The sequence below is a fragment of the Leucopleurus acutus genome (genome assembly GCF_964270905.1).
Source record: "Leucopleurus acutus genome assembly, chromosome: 14".
Taxonomy (NCBI): domain Eukaryota; kingdom Metazoa; phylum Chordata; class Mammalia; order Artiodactyla; family Delphinidae; genus Leucopleurus; species Leucopleurus acutus.
This window is the reverse complement of record NC_139156.1, coordinates 2,393,303-2,416,823: the sequence shown is the minus strand read 5'-3', so window position 1 is coordinate 2,416,823 and position 23,521 is coordinate 2,393,303.

The window sequence follows — 23,521 nt, the reverse complement described above, 5'->3', positions numbered from 1 at the left end:
GGGAGTGAAGTCCTGGGCTGCATTCGGAGGTAATTAGATGGAGAGAAATTACTCAGGCTACTTTGGTGTTGGCCAAAGCTTTCGAATATGTGTTAAACTGTGATAATCAACTTCATCTTAATTGCCTCTGCAGTAAGTTGACAGGTGATTAATATTATGAATGTAACATTTGTGTGGAGAAGGATGGTGGCCAGGAGAATTTAGGGACCCCAAGTCAGGCAGCGGGGAGCCCAGCCTAACTGCATGTCTAGAGGCACCTTTTAGCTACTGTTGCCACTCCGTTCTCCGCCAACTTTTATTCTTTATTTACTTCTTTGATCTCAGAGGGTTCCCTCCATCTGTGCCTGGGGTTCTGACTGTATCCCCGCAGGACCCCTTCCCTTCCACTGCGTCCACCCCAGCCAGAATCGGTGCGTTGCCTCTCTCCTTTTCCTGAAATTCCCCAAAGAGTTATTTATTCCTTCCACGGCGCCTACAGAGGTGAAACTCTGTTTCTCTGCTCTGTCCAGGAGGACCACCTGGTCAATTAATTGGTTCAAGACCAGGACAGGCTCTTCGTTTCACAGTCAGTAAATGAGTGGGGAGCCCCCCTCCACGCCCCCGGCACAGAATGAGGACAAAATGCACTTATGGAGAGTGATGCGTGCTCCGGTCGCCACGAAGCAGCGTGTGCTTCTGGAACCTGTTTTGCGGCCCCCTGATTGGAAAGGGATGGACGATTCAGGCTGTCGTGAGTTAGGACACATCTCTGCCGGGAGCAATGGACCTCGTGTCCCTGTGTGTTGCCCCTCGCCCGGGCCCCCCAAGGTTCTGAGTGAGCCGAGAGCGTCCCTCGGGCAGGACTTCATACCAGCTGCTGAGAGTCTTCAGCTCCTTCGTCTGCAGTTGCTCAGACCTCAGACTTAAAGGCAGGGAGCCATCCGCTGTATCTGTAGGTCTGGCTGCTGGCTGGACCCGGCTCCGCCAGGCTCCGCATTCTTCTGTGGAGACCCTAACTGGCCTGCTCCCTTTCTGCACAGGAACCTCTGAGGCGGAATCACAGCCTTGTGGGCACTCCCTGTGTCCCTTCCCTGACCTCTGTCCCCACGGCCCTTCTCGCCTTCGGGCACGTTCATGGCATGCCCTAAACGTGACCCTCATGACCACAGGGCTTTGCCTGGGCGGCTCACTGCCGGCTCTGGGGCCTCCAGGACCTTTCCTGGCACCGAGCAGTCACCCCATAAAAAGGATGAAACATTATTTTATAAGGCAGAGCCCATGGCTTCTGTTCTGCTGCCCGGTCCACCCAGACTCTTTCCAGACTGTGTGAGAGCACAGCAACCTTGGGTCTCTGCGGAGGGGCAGTTTCTAACTGGCCTTGCTGGGGACACCTTCCTCACCGCGGAGGAGACTGACTTCCTGTGGGGCGTCCATCTCCCCCTCCATCCCTGCTGGTCCAGGGCACCAGCGCCCTGTCGACTGTTGGATGCCACCCGTCCTCTTCCTGCCGCCCTGCGTGTCCTGAGGCCACTGCTCAGGAGCTCAGGCCACACGCTGCACACTGATGGGGAAGAAGGAAGCAGTGGGAGGCCCTGTCTTGAGCCATCTGCAGTCTCCTCTCCCCACGGAGCTGCGCGTCACGGTTGTGGGAAGGTGGAAGCTGCTCTGCAGCAAGTTGCAAGGTTCCCATGATCTGGTTCTACTTCTGTGAAAACAGGGACACATTGTGTGATGTTCTCAGTCTTTCTCCCCCTGCATTTGCTTGACCTGTTTTCTCCGTCCCCCACTGCTCCGAAAGACAGCCCTGCCCCTACCTGTGGGTCGGATTCTCCAGGTGGGACCCTTCACGCCACGTGCTCCGAGAACAGCAGTGCCCCCTGGGGTTGTGTGATGAAGTGGTGTTGGCTCCAGTCTGTGCTTGACAGAGAACGGGAGGTGGGGAGGAAATTCCTTCACACTGGTCACATTTTAAAATCCCTTGGGTTTGCTGACTCTGTCCTCATCACTTCCTTGTGGCTCTGGAGTGGCCCTGGTGAGCCGTGTCACGGTCTGAGCGCTCAGCATTTCCCCTCCTGTGCGGGCAGGTTCACCACGGGCTCTCCAGCTCCTGTGCTTTTCAGTTGTTCTTCACTCAGGAGAAGAGAAACCAGAACAACCTTCTGTCTTGCATCGCAGCCGGGCAGGTTAGCCCTTGGGGGCTGGCGCACAGGCTCCGTGGCCATGGAGTGGAGAAGGGCTGGATGTGTCCACATCTGCTTTTCCCCCAATTACGGGCTGACTTAGAGCAGAGCTGGCTGCCAATTAATCCGTAATATGAAATACTTGGTATGCAGATCTAATTTCTTAACTGTCAGCTTTTATTTGCCAATATTGCAGGCCTTTGTTTGTTTCTGTTATAAAACCAAATCCCTAAAACTCTAAGTGCTTAGTATTTTGAAATTTCAATTACCCGCTGTGATTGTATCTCTGTTTACAGACACATGTGCGCGCAGTAGGAGCCGGTGGTAAACAGCAGTGCCCTTTGAAGTGAGGAGAGCTATTTGAACCTCCAGTGAGAGCTGGAGGCTGACTCTTTCTCAAGAGTTTGCTTGAGAAAAATCACTTTCCATAAGCAAGCCAGAGCCTGAGCAGGGCTGCGGGGGGGCCGAGGCCCTTTGGGAGCCTGATGGTGTTCGTTGGGGCAGCAGCCCGGCTGCAAGGCGTGTTCTGAAATCTGTCTGGGCGACAGACCCGTCCATGTGCAGCCACCTCGCTGAGCCTTAAAGGTGCTCCTGGGGACTCAGAGCCAGGGCTCATCAGCCGTCCTGATGGATCCCTAGAATCGTGACTTTTGCATATTATGTTCTAGAAAGCGCAGAAGTGTCTTGAACTGCCAAGAAGCTCTATATTGCTGTGAGGATCTATATGCTGCTCTTGTTTAAAGCAAACCAAGACTGCACATCTTAAATCTTCACTGATCCAGTGGGCAGCAAACGGCGGTGCCTAATTGCTGCCTATTTTCCTTCACTTAACAAATACTTGCTGAGCTCTGTTCTCCATGCCAAGTGTCCCGCGACAAGCCCGACAGAGCCCTGGTGGACGGGCACACAGGGACTCCTATCTGCAGACAGTGCTGAGGGTCTGCCGTGTAAGGGTGGGCAGGTGGCAGGTGAGGTGGGCGGGAAGCTGCTCTCTCACCCACAGTGTGGACCCGGTTTCCCTAGTAAGGTGATCTTGGAGCATATATTTGAATAGATGTTTGCAAAATGTAATGGCTGTACTAACGTCAGATGAATGGACTTCGGGGTCACCCTCCGCTCATCTGGGAAGTGGAGGGGAGGGGCTCAGAGTGGGAGCAGCACAGCGATGCTGGGGGGCTGCCCCGAGGATATGGTTCCAGAGTGGAGAACGGGCGACCCTCGGCCGGGTCAGTGCCTGCCAGTGGACCCACCGCCTTGGGCCGCCTGCCAGTTCTCAGCGGCCCGCCTCCTGCCGCCTCCCACTTCCCACGTCACTGGCACCAGTGCTGCCCACACCGACTCAGCAGTGTCATTGCCGAGCGGAAAGGATCTGGGAGCGGGCGAGGGGGCGGGGACAGGGGCTGTGAAGAAGGCGCTCCCTGAGCAGAGTCTTTGAAAGAAGACCCTCGGGGCATTGCCTGGCGTGGGGTCTTCCTCTGAATGCAGAGCTGGGCCCTGATGGGGACTCACGTTCTTGGGGGTCAGGGAAGCAATCTGCCTACATCAGGCGGCTGCAGAGAATAGAAAAATGCCCGATCTTCGCATTTTCTTCTAGAATGTAGCTTGATGATTGGCAAAGGAGCAGGGCTTTCAGGGCACACAGCCCCTTCCAGGAACGAAGAGGGGGTGACGGCAGGACCTCCCCTGGGCCCTACGTCCTACCCGACTGAGCGGAGCGTGGGCGACGGAGGGACCCTGTGTGCTCCCCGAAGACGGGTCTTTTTATTCTACTGATGGAGCGATTCTGTTCTGCTTTTCCTCTTCTGTGTCTGTTTTGTTATTTGAAATTTTCTTTAGCAATTTACCAGGACTGGTATATTTCTTTGTTTCACTGTTTCTCCTCTATGCATAGATCACATGTTTCAGTAGCCTCAGCTGTGAATTTTAATGACGATGCTCAGCTCCAAGGGAGCCTTGCAAAGCAGCGGGTGTGTTAGCAGTCCAGACCCACGTGCATGGCACAGGCAGAGGGGCTGCAGATGTGCGAGGAGATGGAGACCCAAGACCAAGGAGGTGTAATCCTACAATTCTCCTCTTGTCCCAACTCCTTTTCTTGAAGAGACCTCTGTAGCGAGCAACCAACATGCATAAAATTACTTTTTTGTTTTTTGGTTTTTGGCCAGTAATTGTCCTTTGGTTCTTTAAGGCAATATCACAAACCCCCAGTTGCTTTTAAAGGGGCAGTTATGGGATTTGTAGCTCGACTAAAATGGCCAATGCAGTTCTGTGTTCGGTTACTTCCGTTTGCAAAAATAAGCTTATAGGATGTAAGAAAAATTGGGCTGCTGTTACTTAGCTTAGGAAGACTTGCCAGAAGCCAGTGGAATATACCCACGCAGGAGTCCCTGGGGCTTGTGCTGCCGCTGTTAATGGTGGGTCTGTGTCGTTCAGCACGTAGCCCTTGTGGTCCCTGCTACACTGGACACGTTAGGCCAGGTCTGCACGTGCCCAGGGCCTGCAAGGGGATGGTCCTCTGGCCTCCAACCGGCACCATCCTGCCCAGTGAGACTGTGTCTGCTCCTCCGTCACCTGCAGACAGCACCACGCTGCATTTTATTTCAGAAGCAAAACTACCGATCTATGATTACGTGTAATTATTTCGCTGCCACCAAAAGTGAAAGGGGCACTGAGACCTATAGGGGCTTGAAACACATCTCCCTGGGGCCCCCTGTCCCAGGATGGATTTCTAGACTTCCAGGCAGGAAGCCTGGGGCTCTGCCAGCAGATGTCCTTTGAGTGTGTCCTGGAAGGGTGGGAGCAGGCCAAGGTGGCCACCCTGGGGCGCCCTGGACGCCATGTCTGCCCAGGGTATGGTGTGGCCGCCTCCCGGCCCTGCCTCCGGGGCTGCAGAAGCTGGGGACATTTGCCCCTGGAGGCTGGGACGTGCCTGAGTCAACGCTCTGACGGTGGCTCTGAGCAGGTGTCAGGGACTCCTTGTCAAATTGCATTTGACTTTCTGCTGTGTTCCCCGGGCTGCTGTGCCAGCTCTCTATGCAGATGGGACTGCGTGGCGGTCCTGGGGCTGGTGAGTGAGTCTAGGAAAGCACTTGGGCTGTGCTGACCCTCGGCGAGGAGCACGCAGGCATCGGCTGTGACTGCCCTTCGTCACATCCGCCTAAAGGGATGTCATCCTTTGGAAGGTTATGCGGGAGGCCCTGTCATTCGTGGACGATGACGCTGGGCTTGGAGAGGTTAGCCATTTGCCTTCATCGAGTCTCAGACCTGGGACTGGAGTCCAGGGCCTGGGTCGGTCAGGACTCGGCCGCTCTGTCCTTCTGGCCATCTGTCCCGGCCCCTTCTGCCGAGGCCCCTCTTACCATCCCCACCTCCTCACTTGTGGTCCCTTCACCCTCTGGACTAGGAGCCCCAGGCTGCCCCTGCCCCCGAGCCTTGCCTACTCTGAACGCCTGTGGGAGAAAGTTCTAGAGATCTAGGCATGCCATGCTGTGAAGCTCTGCAGCTCCGAATGTGCCTGGAGAATTCATGGCCGTGTTCAGTTAGGAAGACCTGCGTCCCGGTTCTCTGGGGCCCCTTCCTCCCTTCGAGAGGCACTCTTCCTGGCCCACGGCCTTCTTCCCTCAGGATGCCCGCGTTTGCCCTGGACGCTGACCCTCCCCTCCAGGGATGCCGGGCACCAGAGGGAAGCTCTGTTTGACGGTCACCTTGGGTGTGAGGGAGCCCTTTGCAGTCCAGAGTGGGTTTGACATTGATCTCCTTGGGGTTACCTCCTCCCAAGGTGCAGAAATGAGGTGGGAGGGATTTACATCTATGCCTGTTCTGGAAGCGGGGGAACTTGACAAAATTGGGCTTTTGACACCAGCAGTGAAAGGGCTGTTTCGCGGGCGTGTGGGCTGCATCCTTTGGGAGGGAGCCTGTGTGTCCCAGGGGCGGCATCCTCTGGCGACTGTTTCAGAGTGAGGGCACCTCCCAGGGATGCTCTGTGCAGAGGTGGGGGGAGGGGTGTGCCCACGCCCGGGCCCAGGCCCATGTCGCCTGCACTGAGCTGCTGTGTGAGGCGCAGACGCCCAGAAGCACAGCTGACTGGAAACTGAGTCCAAGCTCAATTCGCATCCTCACACTGTAGGGGATGAGTTTTCTCAGTTCATAAGCCTGTAAAAAACAGATGGAAAGAGAATCAATCTTTGAGCCCAGACCCCATCTAGCAATAAGTCATGGAGTCATGCAAGGATAAATGAACCATCTGGAAAAATCAACCCCGTCCATTTCATTAAATGATGCACTTCTAATGAAACTGTATTTTTATGCTTAATGTGTATTTATCGAGATATAGACAACATTTATGTCATTTTGATTAGTTGTGCACTAGTAATGTAGAAAAATTCAGTCCAGAAGCAGATTATTTTTAACACTTTCAGTCTTATGGTCACTGGAAATATAAAGCGTGCATATATTTCATATCAATATTCTTGTGCAGAGAAGTATGATAGGATGATAAATAACACAATTTCAAGCATAAACACCGATCCTGTTGAGTTAAAATTCCAGGGGAGAAGGGGAATGGAAATACAGGTTTAAGAGGAAGAAAACAGGGGCTTCCCTGGTGGCACAGTGGTTGAGAATCCGCCTGCCAGAGCAGGGGACACGGGTTCAAGCCCTGATCCGGGAGGATCCCACATGCTGCGGAGCAACTAAGCCCGTGCGCCACAACTACTGAGCCTGTGCTCTAGACCCCATGAGCCACAACTACTGAAGCCCGCGTGCCTATAGCCTGCGCTCCGCAACAAGAGAGGACACTGCAGTGAGAGGCCCGTGCACCGCAGCAAAGAGTGGCCCCTGCTCGCCGCAACTAGAGCGAGCCCATGCACAGCAACGAAGACCCAACACAGCCAAAAATAAATAAATACATAAATAAATAAATAATTAAATTTTTTAAAAAAGAGAAAGAAACAGAAATATGGAAGATTTTTGGCTGTTAAGAAGAACCTGTCTGTGAATTTTTAAAATGGGAGATGGTGGGAGTGGTAAACATTGCCATTTAGATTCCATGTGAAGCGTTTAATAATGACGTAACAAGTTTCATTGTAAACTATAATATTTACAACGTGCCAGAATTTACGTCCTTTCCCACTGTTTGAACCTGTAACGGACATTTTTAGAGATCAGCTGGTGGGAAGCAGCAGCATAGCACAGGGAGATCGGCTCGGTGCTTTGCTACGACCTGGAGGGTGGGACAGGGAGGGTGGGAGGGAGGGGATGTGGGGACATGTGTGTGCATATGGCTGATTCGCTTTGTTGTGCAACAGAAACTAACACAGTACTGTGAAGCAATTATACTCCAATAAAAATCTATTAAAAAAAATTCCAAGGGGTCCATGAGTGGATGGGTGAGGATGTCCTGCGGGTCCCACATGCTCCGGCCAAACTGAGGCGGCAGGGAGGTGGGGTCTGAGTGCTGGGTCAAAGGCACCCCTCCCAAAGCACCCACAACCGACGGGAGGTAATTATATTTTACTTGTTTATTTTGGACCACCTTTTTATTTTAGAATAATGTTAGATTTACAGAGAAGTGGCAAAGATACACAGACATATTTAGCACATTGCACACCCAGGATCCCCCTTTGCTAGCATCTTACATTTCTGTGGTACATTTGTCACACCTGAGGCATAGCACTGACATTTATTATTATTAAAGTGCGTGTTTTATTCTTATCTTCTTCGTGTTTATCAGCCCCAGGAGGCGACCGTGGGCACCACATTTCATTCAGACTCGAGTCCCCCTTGGCTCCTCTCGGCTATGACGGTTTCTCGGTGTTTCTGTAGTTTTGATGACTTGACGATGGGAGGAGCGGGGAGCTTGTAGAATGTCCCTCTGCTGGGCATCGTCTGAGGTTTGTCTGGTGGCTGAACTGGGGTGGTGTGTTTCTAGAAGGAAGACACGGAGGAGGTGTCCTTCTCGTCACGTCCTCTCAGGGGCGCGTACTCTTGACACGACGCGTTTCTGCCGATGTTGACCGTGACCACCTGGCCGAGGCCGTGTCTGTCAGGTGTCTTCCTGTCCAGTGGCTCCTCCCCTGTCCACACTGTGCTTTTCGGGAGGACGTCGCTCTGCACGGTCCACACTTAGGGGGAGTCATGCTTCCCTCCTGGGGGGTGGTGGAGGGTTGATGGAACTTTAAACAGTGTGTTCTTAGGTTTAAGTTTGCCCGTGGGTCCTGAACAGGGCTATGTGTGTGTGTCACGTGTGTCTGTGTGCATGTTGTGTTATTATGTGTGTTGGATGGGTTGTGTGTATGTATGTTGTACGTGGTATGTGTAGTGTGTTGTATGTTTTGTGTGTTGCACGTGTGTATTGTACGTGTCTATGGCATGTGTCTGTGTGTGCATATGTTGTGTGTGTTGTATGTTGTGGTTTGTGTGTTGTGTTGCGTGTGTTGTATGTTTTGTGTGTTGCGCATGTCTTGTATGTTTTTTGTGTTGTGCGTGTGTGTTGTACATGTCTATGGTATGTGTCTGTGCATATGTTGTGTGTGGGTGTGTTGTGTGTATGTTGTGGTTTGTGTGTTGTTTGTGTGTGTGAGTTGTATGTTTTGTGTGTTGTGCATGTGTCGTATGTTTTGTGTGTTGTGCCTGTGTGTTTTGTGTGTGTGTTGTATATTTTGTGTGTTGTGCGTGTGTGTTGTATGTGTCTATGTGTGCATATGTTGTATGTGGGTGTGTTGTGGTTTGTGTGCGTGTTGTGTGCGTGTGTTGTATGTTTTGTGTGTTGTGCATGTATGTTGTGCGTGTGTTGTATGTTTTGTGTGTTGCGCGTGTCTTGTATGTTTTGTGTGTGTGTTGTACGTGTCTATGGTATGTGTCTGTGTGTGCATATGTTGTGCGTGGGTGTGTTGTGTGTATGTTGTGGTTTGTGTGTGTGTGTGAGTTGTATGTACACGTGTTTGTGTTGCACGTATATCGTGTCGCATGTGTGTATGTGTGTCGTGTGTATGTTTTGTTGCATGTGTGTAGTTTTTGAATTGTACACGTATGGGTGTTGTGTGCGTGTCGTGTTGCGTTGTTTGTATCTGTTGTGTGTCTGCGTGTGCCCACTGGGAGTCACACTGGTTGGGGCTCAGGGCCCAGCTTCCACGTGAGGCTTTGCCCCGTGAGGTCCGTGTATCCGACAGACTCATCGAGCCGGGCCTGCTCACGAGGAGGACGTTAACAGGGGGAGTGGTCAGAGCAAGACACGGAGGGGACGCTGGCATCAACAGGCGCGCCCACCTGCCCTGCAGCCCAGCTCGCTCGCTCTCACAGGCCCCTCAGCCCTGCAGGGAGAAGCCGGCCAGCCCCATGGAGGGACCCCCGAGAGGTTCCTGGGGACCCACGGGCTTCTCTGGGCCCCAGATCCCCCGCCCCTGCCACACCTGGGGGCCAGGGGCCTCTGAGCCCGGGGGCCAGGCACGCCCGCCTCTCCCCACCGTGGCCCTGGGAGTGCCCACCCCCCCCTCCCCAGACCACAGACATCCACGTGTTGCGTGAAGCTGTGGACCCACGACTTGCGGAAGGCCTGTGGCCACCCCAGCCGTTCCCCCGCCGGCATCGTTCTGTGGCGGAAGCGCCACGGTTGCTCCAAGTGCTGCACCCCAACTTCATGCATAACGTCCACTCACCCTGTTGCGCTTGTGAGGTGCTGCCCTCGAGAGGCATGGGGACAGTGCCCACCCGTGGGCGGCATTCCTGGTGGCGAGGCCAGAGGCCCCTGTCAGCTCCTCCAGGTCAGTGCTGTGGGCCGGACCTCTGGGCCCCTGTTCCGTGGCTGTGGCCTCGGTGGCTGGTGGCCGTGAGCCCTGCCCGTGCCTGAGACTTTGCGGCTTCCGGCAACCCCTGTTTAAACGACCTGCTTACCCTCGAGTTCGTTTGCTGCCATGAGGGACGTCCCCTAAGCCGCCGTGAGGCTCCCCTGCTGATGGTCGCTCAGAATCACTCATCTGCCTGTTGCCCGCATCAAGCCCACAGGAGCAGAGACCTCCAATACGGTGACGAGGTGTCAAAGGGCGACCTCCTGGCAGCTCTGCCAGGAAAATGGCTGTACATTCCTACTCAGAGCATTGCAGGATCCACTTGGGGAGCAGCTTAGATTGAGCTTCTGTTTGGAGTGTGTGTGTGTGTGTGTGTGTGTGTGTGTGTGTGTGTGTGTGTGTGAGAGCTCTCTGCATATGTGCAAAGAAAACTCTCAACCAACTATCCTCTCCTGATCCTGTACAAAGCAAGACTGTTTTCATCAAATATACCTGAGCCCTAACAGCTAAGAGCATTTTCAATTTCGAACGAGGCATTCATTTGTAGACTGACATTTGTAGACATTCTACAGATGTCTTTCTGGAATGAACTGCAGAGGAATTTACAGCCTCTTCAGTCCAGCCTTAATAACTCAGACGCATGTGCGGGCATCACTCTCTGTTGTGTCCGTACCCATTCGGGAGCTTCAAGGCCCCCTCAAAGGGCCAAGATCTGCCTCCAGTGAGGACAGGACCACAGCTCCCCAGCTGACCACATCAGGAGCATCAGGGGTTTGGGAATGAACGTGCTGGCGGGTTTGTTACAGATCAGTTGATTCTTCTTTGCTGTATTTCACTTTAATTATGATAATTAGTTTTCCATGTGTGGGGTGGACAGAATATTCGAAAAGACTTGTCATTGATGAGGAAGAAGCCCCCCGACATCCCAGCGTGTGGAGGCTGGGGAGTGCAGTGGTCAGGGCGACTGCTGGGCTCTCTCACTCAGCACCCAAGACAAAGCGATGGGAGGGCTGACAGAGAGCCCAGGCCGTCCTCAGGGCACTTCCTTGGGCTTGTTGAAAATACTTAGAAACCTGCAACTAATGCAATTTAACAAAAGCCCGTTTTTGATGTTGACTTTGTGATGAATTATTACCGTTCTTCTAGCTTGTCCTGTTTTGTGTTTTATCTGTGTTGTAGCCTAAGCAGACAAACAAACAAAAACCAAATCCGTGCCCACGCACAGCTCCGCTAGAGGTCTGTGCCTGGGGCACACGTCAGTGCCCAGGTGGGGACCGTGACGTCTTCGCTCCATCAAGGTTTCTTCCAGAAACGGGCTGTTGCTGGTGAACAGCTGGAACCATTTCCTCAGTCCTGCAGGAACACGGATCCTAGTATTTTATGGTTATTAATCTCCTGTTACTAAGTTCTCAGTACTGCTGTGCTACCAGTGCCGTGGTTTGTTACTTGTGAATATTAAGTGTTATTCTTATGAGAACATACTTTTCTCTTTATGAGCATCACGGTACTCCTGCCTTCAGCAGCTGGGCGAGTGAGACAGAGGCACGTGGGGCCCTGGCAGGAACGGAGGAGGGCGTGACTTGTGACGTCTGCAGAGGTCAGAGCGTCTAGAGGGTTGCCCGACCCCTGCTCTTCAGCTCCCCCCGCACCCCGCACGTGTGAAAGGTGTTCAGGGACCATAAGCACATGTCCCAGGCGTGGTCCTTCGCCAACAGTGGCAGAGCATCCCTTGCAGGTGTCGCATGACTAAGGCATCACCTGGGGTGAATTACCTGCCAAGCCTCCCAGGATGGGGGAGCCATTTCCAGCTGCGCATCTGAAGGTGACCTTTTCACTCATGTTGAGACCTCTGGGAACCCACTTTTCCTCTCTTGGGCAAAGAATTAACATTTAGTTTTCTAGTTTGTTAGCAGAAGGTCTTTTTGCATTTTTCCATTACTAAGCTGTACATCTTATCAGTCCCACACAAACCTGTGGCTCTTCTGAGCTTTGTAAACAGGGGTAGCACAAAGCTTCAGAGAGTGTGTGTGTTGGGCACCTATGAGGATGGAGGCCACGTGGGGACCAGTGCAATTCAGAAGAAGCCCGTCAGCGCCGGCCCAGGTGGGCAGGACATGTCCCACCCCCCAAGGGTGAGCAAGGAAGGGTCTGTTCTGGGTGTGGAGTCTTCCTCTGAGCTGAGTCTGGGGCCCACTGCCATGGGGCCTCGTGGGGGTGAGTTGGCTGTGGGGTCCACACACACTGGATTGTAAGAGGAAAGCATATGATCTCGATCTGCCGTGGACGGACGCATCCCTGTTCTTTCCGATGACTCCAGCAATGCTCACCTTCAAAACCGCCCCAAAGAGAAAATAGGTATCACTGTAGAACCCTGATTCACTGGTTGATTCAGCAAATGGTTGGTTTGTTCATTCAGTTGAAGGTCTTCTCTGCTTCAGACACTGAGCTTCCTCGCACGAGGAGAATGAGATTAGGGAGACAGGCCACTGCTGTCTGTCTTCATCAGGTGGGGGAAGACAGATATTAATCAAATAATTACATAAGTCATAATTCAATTGTAGTTGGGAGAAGTGTAACAGAGGAAAAAATCATGAAGATATAGTGGAGGGCTTCCCTGGTGGCGCAGTGGTTGAGAATCCGCCTGCCAATGCAGGGGACACGGGTTCGAGCCCTGGTCTGGGAAGATCCCACATGCCGCGGAGCAGCTGGGCCCGTGAGCCACAACTACTGAGCCTGCGCATCTGGAGTCTGTGCTCCTCAACAAGAGAGGCCGCGACAGTGAGAGGCCCGCACACCGCAATGAAGAGTGGCCCCCGCTCACCGCAACTAGAGAAAGCCCTCGCACAGAAACGAAGACCCAACACAGCCAAAATAACTAACTAAATTAATTAATTAAAAGCCATGCTCATAAAATCTTTAAAACAAAAACAAAAAGATATAGTGGGGATCCTGGGATGTCATTCTGAGTTATCTGAAAATGGAGAACCCTGCACCCGGCATGCATCTCCTGCGCCCATCACCCCCACACCTGACAGCAGGTCCACGGGGATGCTGGGCACCGCTTCTACCTGGTCATCATGCACCGTGGCTGAGAGGCAGGTGCTGGGAGGGGCTGACTCGGGCGGCGGCTGTGGTTTACCCCTGGACGCTGTGGCGGGCACTGATTTGCCTGCTGGCACACACTACTCTTGGGCTCTCCTTAGTGAGGGAGCACATCAAGTTTTGTTGAATTTCCAATCAAACTAATGAGGAGAGGTGGTTCTTCTGGGTAAATCACATCATCATGACACGGAAGCTGACGATGTCTCCTCGGAGGGTGTGGAGTGATAGGAAATAGCGTCAAGTTCAAGCTCTTCTCCTCCAGTAAACACGATCTGATTGCCACCTGCTTCACAATCAAAGCTGGTAACGTTACAGCAGAAAGAGCTTTTATTTCCACACTAATTTCTTTTGGAAGAGAATCTGAGAAAGTCCTGATCCTGTCATCCTTTATGAAAAATGAAACCAACTTTGTTTGACGATGTAAATGGGAAAGTGGTCCCCAAAGACCAGATGCCATGGATGCATCATTTATCCCCACGGTGGCTGAGCAGCAACGGGGCGCTGGCTGGGGGCTGCCGACCCTCCCTCACCTGGCGGAGAAGCTGAAGCTTTGTGGGAAGAGAAGGTGGCCTTTGAGCTGTCAGCCCTCCTCCGAAGTGACCGAGAACTGCTTTTTCTAGAAAGACACGTGGCACCTTTTAACCACACTTCCAATCAGCAAATGGATGCCGTTTTCATTTTAGAGAGGAGTGCAATCACAGGGAAGTTTTAAAAGCTGGAAAGGACGCGAAGATCATCGCCTGCAGTTCCTTCCTTCTCACACTTCTTGGCTGAGAAATTGGGAGGAAAAGCTGGTGAGTGGCCGAGAAGTGGCGATTCAGGCCCATCGGCTTTCCTCTCCTCTGGTTGTGCTCAAATCTCCTTTGTCATTTCCTTCTAAGAACCCCTTTCTTTTTTTAAAGTGAGGTTTAATCTGAGTTATCTGCAGGGATAAGCAGAGCGATTTGAGGCACGGATCTGGGGGTCTCTAAGGAAGCCCCCCCGGCCCCCAGGCCAGCAGAGGCCTCACCCCCTGCCCCCCAGGTCCCCGCAGCATCTCTGCAGGCCCCCAGGAGGTGCACACCTGTCGCTACTGGCTCTGCACCAGCACCAAGGGCACAGGGGCTCGATGGCTGACCCAGAGAGAGGGTTCCAGAATGGTGGTGCCTTGCGGAGGGCACTGGAAAGTGTGAGCGGGTAGCAAGATTTCCGTGTTTTTCTGTTGGAGGTGGTGCCTCAGGCCTGGATCAGATATAAGTCTTGGCGTCCCAGACAGGATGGGTCTCCGTGGCGGTGAGGGGTGTCCCAGACAGGATGGGTCTTGTTCTCCATGTCTCCACTTCTCCCCCCGCGCCTTTACCCTCTGCCGGGTTTGAGTGAGTTTATATTGGGTGAAACACCGTGTTTATGCAATATAGGACCTGCCCCTGAATTTTTTATGTGAAAAAGCTCTGAAGAGGCAATAACTCTCCCTGAAGTTCCATCATTGGATTCGATCAGTGCTACTGAAATCAGAATCTCAGTAGATGTTAACTCACACTTTAAAATATTCCACAGTGGACAGAGGGGAGACACCCTGTGGGGACCCATTTATAAACGGGCTCCAAAAATACGGCCCTTTCTGCTTTGTTGCCAGTGGGACACCTCTCAGAGTTCGGCTGCCCCTGTGGGAGCTGAGTCCTGATGCAGCCGCCGTCACTAAGCTTTCCTTCAAAGTCAGACACTCCATCTATAAGTCCTGTGCTCTTTTCGGTTAAATATGTGATAAAAAAACGAGCTGGATTTTAAAAATGATTTCGTGCTCCTTGGACCGTCCCGGTTCAGCAATACTTTGTAAGTGTGTTGTACCTGTGAGCAGATCAATCCCACCAAAGCAGAGGGTCAGAGTGCACACCACTCTGGGGGTAGAAATGGTTCTCGTCCAGGAGAATGGCTTTGAGGTTGCTGGCCAGGGCGCTCAGCCAGCTGGACCCAAGAGTCAGGTATCGGCTGACCTGATGGCCAGGTCTTCTTGTAGAAGCCCCTGAGCTGCCGGATGGGGTGGCGGACATTGAGGCTGGTCATCCACCGTCCCTGCAACTTTCATCAAATGCTTCTTATGCCCACGCTTTCTGTCCTGTGAGCACAGAGTGCGATGGAATTCGGGCTCGAGGATGCGGGTTGTGGTATTAACCGGCTAATTCTCCTCCCTAAACACTGTATTTGCACTTGAGGTTAGAAGTCATGACGGCTTTCTCTTTTCAAGGCTAAAATCACAACACTTTAAGCCCATGACCCGGAGACTGACTTTTTGCCCCTTCATTCGCAGTGAGTTCTCTGCAGATGTGCTGTTTCCGCCTGCTCTGCGGGGGCTGTGTCTCGCTGGATTGCATTTATTGAGTTGGGGAAACCTCCCCTTCCTAAACATCGATTCCTGTTCTTTTCTGCATGTTCAGCCCCCTCTCATCCTCATTTCTCTCTTGCTACAGAATTTGGGAGGAGGCTATAGTACAATTTTCAATAGAATTAAAAATTTAGCTCTTTCTGTCATCTTTCAGCAAGACACGGGGTATAAGATATCAGGGTTATAAGTTTCTGAGGATAATTTCGCGAAGACTGACCCCCTTCAGTAAGACTCATTTGGTTGACAAAGGACGCACCCTTCTCCCAGCCCCCACCCATGCCCTGGCTCAGCTCCAGGAAACACTGTCTGCTTTGCAGGCCCCATCTCGAGTGTGGAGCCTGCAAGGATGTGTTGTGGCCATGCTGACGCTAGTCTCAGGCTGATGGACCGCCTCCTCGGTCATCACTGCTGTGCCCCACCTTCACTCCCAGGAGACAGATCCCAGGTGTTTTGGTTGTATTTCCACTGGCCTTATCATTGTTAAGGACCTTAACATTGTTAACTGGCCTTATCGCTGTGAGGAACCTCCAAAGAAACCCGTTCGTGACGCTAGCACTGAACAGGCTGGTACTGTATTTCTTGAAAATAACCAAACTATTTTTACTTCTATCAAAATTCCAGGACTTCCCTGGTGGTCCAGTGGTTAAGACTCCGCATTGTCAATGCAGGGGGCCCAGGTTCGACCCCTGGTCAGGGAACTAGATCCTGCGTGCCACAACTAAGATCCCGCATGCCGCAGCTAAAAGATCCCGCATGCCGCGACTAAGGCCTGGTGCAGGCAAATAAATAAATAAATATTAAAAAAAAATTCAAGAACAATGGAAAGCCCAACTTTTGTATTCTTGTGGTACTGGTTTTCAAAGAAAACATGTGAAACTGGAGGAGGCCAGTGAAGTTGACTTAAGATTTCGGTTCCTAAAATTGAATTTCCCTTGATTGGAGCGAACTGCTTTTTAACACGCAAGGACCTCTGTGGCAGGAAAGTCTCACGGACAGTTTCTGAGCTCTACCAACCTAAGACTTGCTTCTAACAGGAGAGTTTGCAGGTGGAACAAGTACAGTGATTTCGTCTTTCCTGGGTTCTAGGAGGGAGCAGGTTAGGAGATCATGTGAAGCTGCTGGAACCGTCAGGCAGCAGAAGGGCCCCTGAGCCTCGGAAGCTGCCTGCCCGCTGTGGGCACCCACGTGACACCATAGGAGTCCAAGCCCCACCTGGGTTCCCATCAGCCCAGGCATCTGGCGGGTTTTCAGGGCATCTCCACTGAAAGACTAGAGAGTTTGGCTTGATTAAAGACCAAACTGTGGATGAAGCTATTTGCATTTTTATTTCAGAGGGACAAACTTCAGTGTCTGAATGCCCACAGCATGGCTTTGCATCCAGATTATTTTCCTAACCTTGAACTGAGGCCTGTGTGTTCTCCTGGAGCCTGTGGTCCAGTCGCAGTGGGCAGCCATTGTGTTATTCAGGTTGTATCCTCAGCCATTGCTGTGTTTTGACCGTGAGGCCTAGAATGGTGATATGTGTACATTTCTTTTATCCCTCCACTTGGGAGACCAGTGACATGTTATTGGTGGACACCAATAAGAAACAGATTCTAGTTTTGCCCTTGAGGTCTTACACTTCATATTCTCATGGGAGCCATCTGTGTTCCACCAACCGTGGTGTTCTCTGCTCCAGGACCTTGGACATTTCCCCACGACCTCCTCAGTGCAGTAGGAGAGTTCTCGTGTGGCGGCGGGGTCTCGCCGTCTAGACGCCGTCTGCGTGGCTGGCCTCGCCCCCGCGGTGGCTGTAGGCTTGCTTCCTCCTCTGCGTGGCGCCCTGCTCCCCCTGCCGCCTCACATGCCCCACCTCGGGAACCGTGACCATCTCCAGGGCTTTCCCCGGGGGGCCCACATTCCTGTTCATTCTCACGCCCTTCTGGCCTGGACACCTGGTCTTCAGCTCTCCCTGCTGTGACCCTCCACAGAAATTCATTCGTTCAGACATCAAACGTTTGCAAACGTGCTCTTAGGCACTCGGTACTCTGATAGAATGTAGAAATGAGAAAGTTACGGTCCTCACCCTCAGGGGGATTCGCTGGTGCCAGGTTTTCTGAAAGAATCATCAATATTTTCCATCCTTTCTTCCCTCCATCCCCTCCACGGTGCTCTCCAGCCGGCTTCTACCCCCATTCTACTCCCGTCACTTCGCCCACACTTCCTTCTTAAGGCAGCCGATGTTCTCTGTGCTGCACAATCCAGTAGAAGAGTTTAGTCTTTACCTTACTTTTCATCAGCCTTGGACACAGCTGTCTCCCCTGGGACGTGTGCTCTCCGTCTGCAGCGTAGTGATTATATTAGAAGCAGGAGACGGCCATGCTTTGTTAGGAGACTAACAGGTGGCAGTAGACTTTCCTGGGCTGGGAGGAAACTGTAGAGGGAGCCGACGAGGAGAGTGCATCGTGTCTCTTAGCTGGATTCCTGCTCCAGCCTTCTTACCCTGGTCGTCTCCTCTCTCTCATCTTTCTCCAGCAGAGATTAGTCAGTCCCTGTTTCATCTCACGGATTCTTTGTCTCCCGTGGGTAAGAAGACATTGTCACGGTTTCCTGTGCCGTCCAGATACTACGACATCAATATTTGCCTCACCATTCAGACCTCCCCCAAGCTCCAGACTTGTATCCACCTGCCTACTGACATCTCCGCTTAGATGTCTTGCCAGAATCATAAACTGAACACGTCCAAAGCTCAGCTCATCCTCTTCACCCTCTGGTTCCCTCCCTTGTTGATTATCACCCCACACTTGGCAACAAGCAAACCCGAAGGAGGAGCCCGTTCCTTCTCTAGAATATCCCTTGCCAGTAAGGGCACCAAGGCTGCATTGCTGAAACCGGAAGACCCCCTACCCCATCCAGTCCATTTCCAGGGCCTGGGAGTCTTTATCCTCCACCTCTCCACCCCAAGCCCTGCATCATTTTCCGCCTGGACTGTCGCGGTCGTCCTCCCGTCTGCTCAGGTGCTGGGACGCCACAGCGAGGGGTCTCTAACGATGCAAACCAGACATGGCCCCTCTCCTACTGAAATCCTTTAACACGTGGCGGCGCCCTGACGGCCCAGCCCATGCTCTCCCGGCTCCTGTCCTCCGCTCGCCACTTCCCACCGGTGCCCTGTGCTCTCCAGCTCCTGTTCATGTGGGAGACCCTCTGCCTGCAGGGCTCTGTGTTGACCACCCTCCTTCCCCGCCTTGGCTCAGGTAAGTTGCAGCTTGTGTGTCACTCCCTAAGGCTGTGTTAGATGCCTCTAGGATACAAATTGGCTTGAGTGTTATAGTAGCTATTGCTGTTAGAAGAAAACCTTTTTTGTGTGTATTTACCCCCTCTTCACTTCCCTTGCTGGGTTGTCAACTTGCAGGAAGGGGTGTATGAGGTTGTTGACACCTGTGTGCCCGAGCCCTGGACATAGGAGCCAGACGCTGAAAGGTTGACAAGCTGAAGGAGGTCACCTCTGTCCCCTCCTCCCAGCCCACCAGACATGTCGGGACGGTGTCCCCTCCCTACTAAGCTGTCACTCCTTTGCTGCTCCTTTGCTCTTGCAGGCTTGCCTTCCCCACTGAAGGAGAGGGAGGGGGAAGGGAGTTGTCTGGTGGCTTCGCCGCTCTGCGAAATGACCTTTAGTGCAGCTTGGCGGATTTGACGGCCACTCGCAGTGGGATGAGATTTCGTCAGATGTGCTGTTCACTCCCCTTTTCTCCTGACGACCGTCAGAAAGAGAGTTTTCTTTTCCAAGTTTATGGCCTCAGTAGTTCGATTACAGTTATCGTGCCCCGAACAGCTGTTACTCTTTGCAACAGTGGATCAGAAATGAAGCTGAGCTCGGGCTTAATGGAAATTGTCCCTCGAAAGGTTTGAATCTGGAACATTTATTCTCCATTAATTTCAAGTAGGCTCTAAATTGAGCAAAACGTTCTGTCTTTCTTCTGAGCTGCGGTTTTAGCTGACACATGGATGCCGGGTTGCTGGACTCGACTGCTGGCTTTGTGATGTGCAGAGTTTAGGGAACGTGCTCACCCACCAAACTTCCATCGTTCCAGGTGGGGTCCAGTTGGGGTCCGGACCCCACTGAGCTTAATCAGGGCTGGAGTGTTGAGTAGGTTATGACGCCCTGTCAAGATGAAGTGACATTTAACTTAACTGCTTGTGCAGACATGGGGCTAGACACAGAGATGGATGTGGTGGAGAGGCTGAAAGTTTCTGCCCTGGATGGGGAAGCAGGTGACTGAAGAGTCCCCGCTCCTGCATCTCACCCCTCCACCCACGGGGCTCCCCTGCAGTGCAGCCTGACTTTGGGACCAGTAGCGGCTCCAGGCCTTCCCCTGAGTGCCATCTGGGTGGTGATCCAGTTGGTGAGGGCTTGAAGCTATGTCTGCATCAACTTCGTAGGAAGTTGAGAAGGCGCCAACAGTAACTCGTGATCGGAGAGCGCAGGCGGCCGGGTGTTGAGGTATAACCTGCCCGAGACCCGGTGAGCAGATGGTGGGCGTGATTTGAACCGTAGCAGTCTAGCTCCAGAAACATGCCTTGCCCGCTGAGCCGTCCTGTCCCCAGACCCTTGGACAGCCCAGAGTTGTAGGCAGGCACATGCAGAGGCCCTTTCTCTCCTGCGACTTGTGACACTTTTGATAGTGTCACAAGTTACAGCTATCCTTGGTGGTGTCTGTGGAAAGTCGAAACTAGGAATGGGCATGTAACCGACTAAACTACTACACTTACAAGAAAAAGGACGTCATTATAAATTGTTTCTATGGTGGGTTTTAGTTTACAAGGACATTTTATGCGTTACTTGCTTCTCTGTGTCCAAGCTGGGCTTTGAGCTTCGCTGGAGAAAAACTACAGCCCTGTGGTCGGTGCTTTCATGGTCTCCCAGCTTCCCGGCCCCCAGCACAGGTGGGCGTTACTTGTCTGTCTCCGTTCTTTTCCGGTTCCATCCGCCATGATCCGAACACTAATATATGGCTTATCAACTCTGTGGAGTCCGGACGTGAAACCATCTTCATATTTTCTAAGAATCATCTTCAGCTGTGTGTTGCAGCCTGTTTCCACCCACCTCCTGCTGGCATCCTGGGAGGATTCCATACCTTTCTGGCCACTTGGTTTATTAAAAGACCAAGTGAATCCAGCTTGAACTCCAGTCTCACCTACTCCCTGCCCCCATGAGGCCCCAGGGAGCTGCGGGAGAGGAAGTGTGGTCCAGGCTTTCCCGCCTCCCCTCCCGTCCCAGGTCCCGTGTCTGCTGGTTTGCGAGGCTGGAAGAGGGCCTGGGTCCTCCGTCACCTGCTGCTGTCAGACGACTTTGCGGGTTGTGGCTGCCTCTGTGGTACGTGGCCTCTGAGCAGCGGCTGTCCTCCGAGGCCGTCTGGCAGGTGCCTCTGTGAGTTTCGTGGAAGGGCCACGGCAGGGCCTCTCCAGGCCCCCTTCCCAGTCGTGGAGAACCTCTTCCCACACCCTCTCACCCTACCTTGGAGCCCCTTGTTCCTTGGATCCCCTTGCCCAGTGGGCTTCCCACTTGGGTGGGGACAACAAGATTGCTGAAGCCCAGCACCGTTGCCCAGTGTCCACTCGACCCAGAGGGGCAGTGCAGGGACTCCACTGACCGCCACGCTCTCCACTCTGCCATCTTCCCTGTTTAAGGAAGAGCAGGGGGCAGTTAACCAGCCTTTAGAAAAGCACAGTCGCACTGGTTTCCCTCGTGAGCCAGGATCTCTTTAACTCTCTTTGCCTGGGGGGCAGGAAAGTGTCCCCCGCCACTCCCCTTAGGTAGAGGGCCCAAGTCTTGACTCTCCTCTGCCCCACCTCTGGGCTGCAGCTTCTGCGGGCCTGGGCAGGGGAGGGGGGCTGAGGTGGAGGCCACAGGGCCGTGGGATCACTTCCTAGTGAGTGATGAGGGGCCATCCGCCCCCCAGGTGTTTGCACCACTCGTAGAATGTGAAGCTTTCCAAGTCTTTTTTTTGGCGGTACGCGGGCCTCTCACTGCCGCGGCCTCTCCCGTTGCGGAGCACAGGCTCCGGACGCGCAGGCTCAGCGGCCATGGCTCACGGGCCCAGCCGCTCCGCGGCATGTGGGATCCTCCCGGACCGGGGCACAAACCCGCGTCCCCTGCATCGGCAGGCGGACTCTCAACCACTGCGCCACCAGGGAAGCCCGAGCTTTCCAAGTCTTTGATGCCTCTTTGTCCTCAGCTCTGGGTTCTGAGAGCCGAATGTAACACGGTGGGGAAGGCTGCGCTCATCGTCCTGCAGATTCTGTGCTCTCCCACCCCCTGAGGCCACCTCATCTCCAGCGGGGGACGGGGCCCTCTTCCTCCCCACGCCCTCCAGCCGCGAGGATGGCCGGGCCTCTTCCAGGGCAGCCTCGCCCTCTCCCGTCTCCTCTGGGCCTTCGTTCCATTGACTGCTTTCTCCTCTTCCCCCTCAGTCAGTACAGCGATTGATCAGACGTCTGTCAGGCAGGCCGCTTGAACAGTTGGAAAGCTGTCAGTGTTTTCAGCTCCGAGAAGCTAATGCGTCTTGTGTGGACGAAGAATGTTGCCAGCCATGTCAGTAAACAAAGGACGTTGTAGCCATGAAGCCAGCAGCCACTGTAGCCTCCCTCGATGGTACACCCTTGAGGGGGTTCAGGGTGGAGAAAAGCAGGACACTGGCCCTAGATGGCTGAGGGGCACATCCAAGGAATGATTTCCATCAGCCCAGACTCCTGCATCTTCCCGTACACAGAAGAGCACTAAATTCACTAACTTGAGATGTCTGGTTTTTCCTTAATTAACAGTAATCTTTTGATGTTCCAACTACCTGGTTTTTGTTGCAGAAACTCCTCTAGATCGCGGCCCCCCCGTCGCCTCTTGGAACAGTCCCTCAGAGCAGCCTGAGAGGCTGCCTTCCAGGCTTGAATTCTCGGTGTGTCCAGTGAACAAGGCATATCGATAATTCTCAACTTTTAGGTTGTGCATTTTTTTTTCAGTCGACACCTGATAGCTGAAATGTGAAAGACTTCAGTAAAACTTTTGAGATGAGAGGTTTTTTAAAGGTAATTAATTGAAAACATTGTCCCGTTTATTCACTAGTTATTGGACTCTTGGATTTTTCATTGTCTTTGGAGTCAGTTTTGTCCCCTTCTACATCTAGAATTCTCATGGCTCTTTGATAATATTTTGTTGGACTCCATAGACGTGGGACTCAGCCAGGCTGTCATTTTAGCTTTCCTTCTGCCTGTGCACACGTGCTTCTGTGTTTGATTTTCCTGTTGTCCTTTGGCACAGTAAAGGGTCAGCTTTGTGTTTAACCCCGGGCTTCAGTAAACTGAAATATTGTATTTTCCAGGGCTATTAAAAAGCGGACCTTTGTAGGAAGAAAGCAAACCCTCACACACCATCTAAATTCTTAGAAAGATTGGCTTTTAGTGATTTGTTTCTTCTAAAAAAGAAAAGTCACCACATTTGTATATTTAAAGTGGGAATGTATTTAAATGATTACCAACTGGTTTGCATTTGCAAACCTTTCAAGAGCGATAGCTCCATCAGAAAAGTGCTTAAATAAAAAACAAATTATTGCAGTTTTTAGGTTGAGTAACAAGGTGTGTGTGATTGTAGCGGCTAATATATGCATTTCATGAAGTAGATCTGTCTTCCTAAAGGAGTGCCACCCATCAATTTGTGGTGAAGTCAATGTAATGAGGAAACAAACATTGTTCCACGTGGTTTAAAATCCCCACGTGTCTAATAGCGCCTTAGGTTAATCAGAAAATAGTGTCATCTGTTTGCCCATTTCTGTGCCAATCCCATTGGATTTGTCACCAGCACAGTCCTGTTGTGCCCCCAGCGAGCCTGCCCTCAGGTGGGGGAGGGAGGCTGCCATCCACAGAACTGACAGTACACAACACCTCGTCCTGCGGTTGGGACGGAGGGCTTTGGAGTCAGACAGTCCTGCTTGAATTCTAGCTTCTTTTAAGTGCTGGAAGATTTGAGGAAATTGCCTAAACTTTCTGAATTTTAATTTCCCCATGTGTTATATGGGAATGATAATAATTACGTCTACAGGCTGAGGTCATTGGCAGCCTTTTTAAAAGGAATTTAAAACATTCATTGT